Genomic DNA, 8,105 nt, shown 5'->3' with positions numbered 1-8,105 from the left:
GCAGATTTATCTGCAATTTTCCTCATACTTCCGTGGTTTATCGCTTAATGAAGTGCGATATTGTTAGTTAGTTACTTGCCTTTTCCATAGATCATTTTAAAGATCTTATCGCAGTGATGTGGAACGAGTCAGTTTACAGGACATGTATACGTGATATTACTGTAAACTTTAACGTACACATTATTGTTTTAGTCCTACTCGTCAACTACACTATTCTTTTTTATTACTGACTACTAGTTTCTAAGTATAAATTCCTCAATGAAAGGAAGGAATTGTCTTAGAGAAATGATTATAAGTTATGTAAATTGAAATGGGATCACTGTTATCAGCTGCAAGGGGACATTAAATGGAATCGGCGGCGACGAACGAAAATGTGTGCCGGACTGGGTTTCGAACCCGGGATCTCTCGCTTATTAGGCATGTGCAGTAACTACTGCGCCATCCGGGACACAGCGTTATTCTAACTGCAAGGACTTCTTCCGTACGCCTCACGAGCGACAAACATTCCCATTTAGCGACACCTATACGCAGTCCCTGTTTATTATACTCCTGTTCGCTACAGGGACTGCGAATAGGTGGCACTCCATGTGAGTGTTGGTCGGCTGTGAGGAGTACGGAAATAGTTCGTGCAGTTGCGATAATGCTGTGTCGCGGATGGCGCAATAGTTACTGCACGTGCCTTGCAAGCAGATCTCGGGTTCGAATCCCAGTCCGCTAAACATTTTCGATCGTCGTCTCTGATTCCGCTAAATGTCCCGTTGCAGCTAATAGCAGTGATCCCTCTTCAGCTTATACAGGATGGTCCATTGATAGTGACCGGGCCAAATATCTCAAGAAATAAGCATCAAACGAAAAACTACAAAGAACGAAACTCGTCTAGCTTGGAGGGGGAAACCAGATGACGCTATAGTTGGCCCGCTGAATGGCACTGCTATAGCTCAAACGGATATCAACTGCGTTTTTTTTTTAAATAGGAACCCCCCTTTTTATTACATATTCGTGTAGTACGTAAAGAAATATGAATGTTTTAGTTGGGCCACTTTTTTCGCTTTGTGATAGATGCTGCTGTAATAGTCACAAATGTGTAAGTACGTGGTATCACGTAACATTCCGCCAGTGCGGACAGTATTTGCTTCGTGCTACATTACCCGTATTAAAATGGACCATTTAGCAATTGCGGAAAAGGTCGATATCGTGTTGATGTATGGCTATTGGGATCAAAATGCCCAACGGGCGTGTGCTATGTATGCTGCTCGGTATCCTGGACGACATCATCCAAGTGTCCGGACCGTTCGCCGGATAGTTACGTTATTTAAAGAAACAGGAAGTGTTCAGCCACATGTGCAACGTCAACCACGACCTGCACCAATGATGATGCCCAAGTTGGTGTTTTAGCTGCTGTCGCGACTAATCCGTTCATCAGTAGCATACAAATTGCGCGAGAATCGGGAATCTCAAAAACGTCGGTGTTGAGAATGCTACATCAACATTGATTGCACCCCGACTCTATTCCTATGCACCAGGAATTTCATGGCGACGACTTTTAGCGTCGTGTACAGTTCTGCCACTGGGCACAAGAGAAATTAGGGGACGATGACATATTTTTTGCACGCGTTCTATTTAGCGACGAAGCGTCATTCACTAACAGCGGCAACGTAAACCGGCATAATATGCAGTTTTGGGCAACAGGAAAATCCGCGATGGCTGCGACAAGTGGAACATCAGCGACCTTGAAGGGTTAATGTATGGTGCGGCTTTATGGGAGGAAGGACCATTGGCCCCCATTTTATCGATGGCAATCTAAATGGTGCAATACATGCTGATTTCCTACGTAATGTTCAACCGATGTTACTACAAGATGTTTCATTGGCGATGTACTTCTGACATGATGGATGTCTGGCACATAGCTCGCGTGCGGTTGAAGCGGTATTGAATAGCATATTTCATGACAGGTGGATTGGTCGTCGAGGCTCCATACCATGGCCCACGCGTTCACGGGACCTGACGTCCCCAGATTTCTTTCTGTGGGGAAAGTTGAAGGATATTTGCTATCGTGATCCACCGACAACGCCTGACAACATGCGTCAGCGCATTGTCAGTGCATGTGCGAACATTGCGGAAGGCGAACTACTCGCTGTTGAGAGGAATGTCGTTACACGTATTGCCAAATGCATTGAGGTTGACACTGTAACAGCATGCGTTCTGAGAAATGATAAGTTCACAAAGGTATATGTATCACAATGGAACAACCGAAATAAAATGTTCAAACGTACCTACGTTCTGTATTTTAATTTAAATACCTAGCTGTTACCAACTGTTCGTCTAAAATTGTGAGCCATATGTTTGTGACTAATACAGCGCCATCTATCACAAAGCGAAAAAGTGGTCCAACTAAAACATTCATATTTCTTTACGTACTACACGAATATGTAATAAAAAATGGGGGTTCCTATTTAAAAAAACGCAGTTGATATCCGTTTGACCTATAGCAGCGCCATCCAGTGGGCCAACTATAGCGCCATCTGGTTTCCCCGTTAAAGCTAGACGAGTTTCGTTCTTTGTAGTTTTTTAGTTTGGTGCTTATTTCGTGAGATATTTGGCCCGGTCACTATCAATGGACCACCCTGTATCTTCGTGGTGTTCGTTCTTTCGAAGTAACAGACAGCGTGCATTAAAAAAAAAAGGTTAGGTTTAAAACTTGCTTCTCTGGGTGTCTGACATTGTAAATCATAGGGCAAATAATAAAAAAATTTTGTTACTGGATACTGAACTCATTTCTGAGCCGTTGACAGCTTTAACAATGGGTAAAAAGGTCATTTTTCGTTTTTGATGTTGTAGGTATGGGCATCACTGTTCTTCTCAACTTTTCTGAACACAAATTTTCTGTACACGTTCTTATCACTGTTCCGTCAGTTTGCATTACTTCTTTTTTTATTTCCTAAGGAGTCGTGGTTACTGCCGATTTTGTTAAGCCATCACTTTTGACACTCAAAAACCCCGGCAGTGTTGATCCCAATTAACGTACAAATACGTTAACGCTTCACAGAAAGTAAGATCTTATATGTTGGACAATTGAATTACTAGAGATGACCACAGAAGTTTAAAAGTACTGTAGTACAGTGAGTACAAACTGGCAGACAACGGTGTACACTGTCGAGTGACAACAAAGTCATCTAATTTAAGCATGAATACGTCTCATTGACAAACCATAACAGCCAGTACTGGAAAGTGAGCTTTTATTGTATAATCAAATGTACAAAATTAGTTCTAATGCCTTTACTAACGTTTAGACAAAATTATCAAAGTAGGTTAATGGGACCGTACTAGTCTCTGTCAGGCTGATAAGTGCAATTGGTCATCTACGATTCGTGTAAGTCTGGCACAGTGCTTGTAGTCTTATGCCACTCTGTGGGTGGCGGCGCCAGCCCGTGTGCGAACACGTCAGCTGTCCAGCGTCCGAGCTGGCGGTCCACTTCGTTGCGCAAACATCTGTGGTCCGCGGAACCTCGCAGCTCTCCCAGGAGCAGCAGGCGGTAGCACCTAAATGGGGCACTCGTGCAGCTCCGCGGCTACGTGTCTGCCAGACCTGGACTATTTGCTCACTAGCCAGCATCGCGCCGGTTGCCGTGGGTGGAAATGCGGTAGCTACTGTATGGCAGCGGAATATCGCTTGCAGCTCGAAGCCAGTCTGTGTAGAAAGAGAGGCGAATAACGAACGAGTGGAGATCAAAGGCAGGAAATAACGACGACAGAGACGCTAGTGGAGCGCAGCCAGACAGAAAGAGCGGAAACTTTCTGCAAGTCGTAATGGCCTCTCTTGCTAGAGATGTCAGTCGTAATAAAGTAACTACTAGCACTGCAGATGCCATTAAAGAGAAGTTTCTTCCCTAAGTTCTCCAGCAAGCAAATCTGCAGTGTTAGATCCTAGAGCTACAACAGGAGAGTGTGTGCTCAATGGGTTGGCTACAACGAGATAACTTACCAAATGTTAAAAGCAAAATTGAACATCTTGAAGCAGCCATTGTTGAAAGGACTTAGAAACACCAGAGGTTTTTTGTCTAAGATAAAAATACAGTCTTGGTTGCGGAGGTATTTATTTTCAAATTTCAATGTCGCGTTTCGCCTGTGGTAGGCATCTTCAGATTATCTACAATGCAAAAAAATATAGAATGAGGTATAAGGAAAAGGTCCGGTCCCATCTTGTGCAAAAACGTACTCTACGCGAAATGTTTTTGAGCTAACTTGCAGAAATTGTTCACGGCGCACACTGCTCATGAAACGATTACACATCACGTGTTACATACGTCGGCAAAATGTGATGGGTATATTAAAAAGATGAAAATCCCCAAAGCCTACCGAGTGGGTTCCTGGAAAGAACCGGAACGATGGGAAATTGCAGCGAAATAACTTTAATGTTTGATAAACTGGAAGAAATAATTAGATTTGCAAAAGTGGCTAAGGAGACCGTGAAAATAAATACCGAAAAATCCTTTAATTAGCTTACCCACTGCCACGGGTGAACGTCGAACCCCCCATTGACAAACACAGAATGCGGAACAGTGTGGTAATCACGCCTAGAGTGCAAGTAGTGCAACAGAATCAAACAAATGGCGTTGGCTCAAAAATGGTTCAAATGGCTCTGAGCACTATGGGACTCAACTGCTGAGGTCATTAGTCTCCTAGAACTTAGAACTGGTTAAACCTAACTAACCTAAGAACATCACAAACATCCATGTCCGAGGCAGGATTCGAACCCGCGACCGTAGCGGTCTTGCGGTTCCAGACTGCAGCGCCTTTAACCGCACGGCCACCTCGGCCGGCACAAATGGCGTTGGATGGAGATTCTGTACACTACCCACTGCACAGGACCGTATTCGTATACACAACATAAATAGCCTTATACAACACAATATAAATAATTTATAAAGTGACAGACCTAAAAATAAGAGTAAAGTTAACTGGCATCTATCCGGTAAGATAATTATACCTTATGAAAAGGTCGTCACATATGTAAAAAATAAGAATTAAATTACGCCTTAAGGATATTTCACAGCAACAAACCTAAACTCCTTTAAAATGGGACACCATTACATCAAAAAGTGATTGAGTTTTTCTGATCAGCTGATCTATCTACATCTACATCTACATCCGTACTCCGCAAGCCACCTGACGGTGTGTGGCGGAGGGTACCTTAAGTACCTCTATCGGTTCTCCCTTCTATTCCAGTCTCGTATTGCTCGTGGAAAGAAGGATTGTCGGTATGCTTCTGTGTGGGCTCTAATCTCTCTGATTTTATCCTCATGGTCTCTTCGCGAGATATACATAGGAGGGAGCAATATACTGCTTGACTCTTCGGTGAAGGTATGTTCTCGAAACTTTAACAAAAGCCCGTACCGAACTACTGAGCGTCTCTCCTGCAGAGTCTTCCACTGGAGTTTATCTATCATCTCCGTAACGCTTTCGTGATTACTAAATGATCCTGTAACGAAGCGCGCTGCTCTCCGTTGGATCTTCTCTATCTCTTCTATCAACCCTATCTGGTACGGATCCCACACTGCTGAGCAGTATTCAAGCAGTGGGCGAACAAGCGTACTGTAACCTACTTCCTTTGTTTTCGGATTGCATTTCCACTGATCGTTGAGGAGTCCATCAATAGCTAAAAACATGCGTTTAGCGATATCAAATTCCTCAAGTAAGTTGAGTTTCCGTTCCTTACGGGCAAAATTCAAAATCTGTACTTTATTGATAGTAGGCGAACAATGGCCAAATGCCTTTATATGTTCTGCAAATGGTGAATGTTGTTTTACCTGTCCCGTTTTTGTAAGTCGGTGTTCCTGAAACCTGGTTTCAAAAATTCCTCCATTCTTTCCAACATATTTAGCGCTACATTGGGTACATTCTAGTCTGTAAATCCCTCACTTATCATAATTACTTTTCTCTGCCTGATCGTTGTGGACGAGTTGATGTTTTATATTGGTACCACCAGTGAAAGCTATACATTCGTCTGTACGCCGGAAAAGCTTGGCTACGTCGTAAGACAAGTTGCCCAGGAAAGTTTGTTTCTTTTCTTTATACAACTTCTGGACTAACGAAATACTGTAGCCGTTTCTACTTGCTATAAATTCTAGGTTATACAGATATTTACTGATGGCGTTTTTACCGAGAGATAGACCAAGGATATGATAAATCATAGAGCTGAAAAAGCTCAGTTTTTAACGAAGTGGATGGCAAGATGAAGCGTGAATGAGTCCCTAGTGATTAGCTTTCTGTAGACATACATAATAGCTCGATTATTAGTGAGCTGTGACTAGAAGGTAACGTGGTTAGGGGTAGCGTCTTTGACTCATAATCAAAAATGTCTTATGTCCCGGGTTCGATCCCCGCCATTGCCTAAATTTTGGTAAATAGTCAGCATTGGCGGCCGAAGACTTCCGGCATAAGAAGTCAGCCTCATTCTGCCAACGGCCTTGTCAAAGAGATCGGAGGAGCGGATAGAGGTTCAGGGCACTCTCTTGTCCTAGGGGTGGGAAATTGCCCCTAAAGGCGGAAGAATCAGCAATGATCAACGACATGAGGATGCAGAAGGCAATGGAAACCACTGCATTAAAGACACGTAACGTGTATCCACAGGACATGTGGCCTGTATTTGAAGAAGTGTCATGATGATCTCTCCATTGGTAAAAGATTCCGGAATAGTCCCCCATTCGGATCTCCGGGAGGGGACTGCCAAGGGGGAGGTTACCATGAGAAAAAGATTGAATAACCAACGAAAGGATAACGTTCTACGAGTCGGGGCGTGGAATGTCTGAAGCTTGAACGTGGTAGGGAAACTAGAAAACCTGAAAAGGGAAATGCAAAGGCTCAATCTAGATATAGTAGGGATCAGTGAAGTGAAGTGGAAGGAAGACAAGGATTTCTGGTCAGATGAGTATCGGGTAATATCAACAGCAGCAGAAAATGGTATAACAGGTGTAGGATTCGTTATGAATAGGAAGGTAGGGCAGAGGGTGTGTTACTGTGAACAGTTCAGTGACCGCGTTGTTCTAATCAGAATCAACAGCAGACCAACACCGACAACGATAGTTCAGGTATACATGCCGACGTCGCAAGCTGAAGATGAACAGATAGAGAAAGTGTATGAGGATATTGAAAGGGTAATGCAGTATGTAAAGGGGGACTGGAATGCAGTTGTAGGGGAAGGAGTAGAAGAAAAGGTTACAGGAGAATATGGGCTTGGGACAAGGAATAAAGGAGGAGAAAGACTAATTGAGTTCTGTAACAAGTTTCAGCTAGTAATAGTGAATACCCTGTTCAAGAATCACAAGAAGAGGAGGTATACTTGGAAAAGGCCGGGAGATACGGGAAGATTTCAATTAGATTACATCATGGTTAGACAGAGATTCCGAAATCAGATACTGGATTGTAAGGCGTACCCAGGAGCAGATATAGACTCAGATCACAATATAGTAGTGATGAAGAGTAGGCTGAAGTTCAAGTCATTAGTCAGGAAGAATCAATACGCAAATAAGTGGGATACGGAAATACTAAGGAATGACGAGATACGTTTGAAGTTCTCTAACGCTATAGATACAGCAATAAGGAATAGCGCAGTAGGCAGTACAGTTGAAGAGGAATGGACATCTCTAAAAAGGGCCATCACAGAAGTTGGGAAGGAAAACATAGGTACAAAGAAGGTAGCTGCGATGAAACCATGGGTAACAGAAGGCCGGCCGCGGTGGTCTAGCGGTTCTAGGCGCGCAGTCCGGAACCGCGCGACTGCTACGGTCGCAGGTTCGAATCTTGCCTCGGGCATGGATGTGTGTGATGTCCTTAGGTTAGTTAGGTTTAAGTAGTTCTAAGTTCTAGGGGACTGATGACCACAGTAGTTAAGTCCCATAGTGCTCAGAGCCATTTGAACCATTTTTTTGGTAACAGAAGAAATACTTCAGTTGATTGATAAAAGGAGGAAGTACAAACATGTTCCGGGAAAATCAGGAATACAGAAATACAGGTCGCTGAGGAATGAAATAAATAGGAAGTGCAGGGAAGCTAAGACGAAATGGCTGCAGGAAAAATGTGAAGACATCGGGAAAGATATGATTGTC

The sequence above is a fragment of the Schistocerca serialis genome, chromosome 3, assembly GCF_023864345.2.
Source record: "Schistocerca serialis cubense isolate TAMUIC-IGC-003099 chromosome 3, iqSchSeri2.2, whole genome shotgun sequence".
Classification (NCBI taxonomy): domain Eukaryota; kingdom Metazoa; phylum Arthropoda; class Insecta; order Orthoptera; family Acrididae; genus Schistocerca; species Schistocerca serialis.
This window is presented reverse-complemented; position numbering follows the sequence as displayed.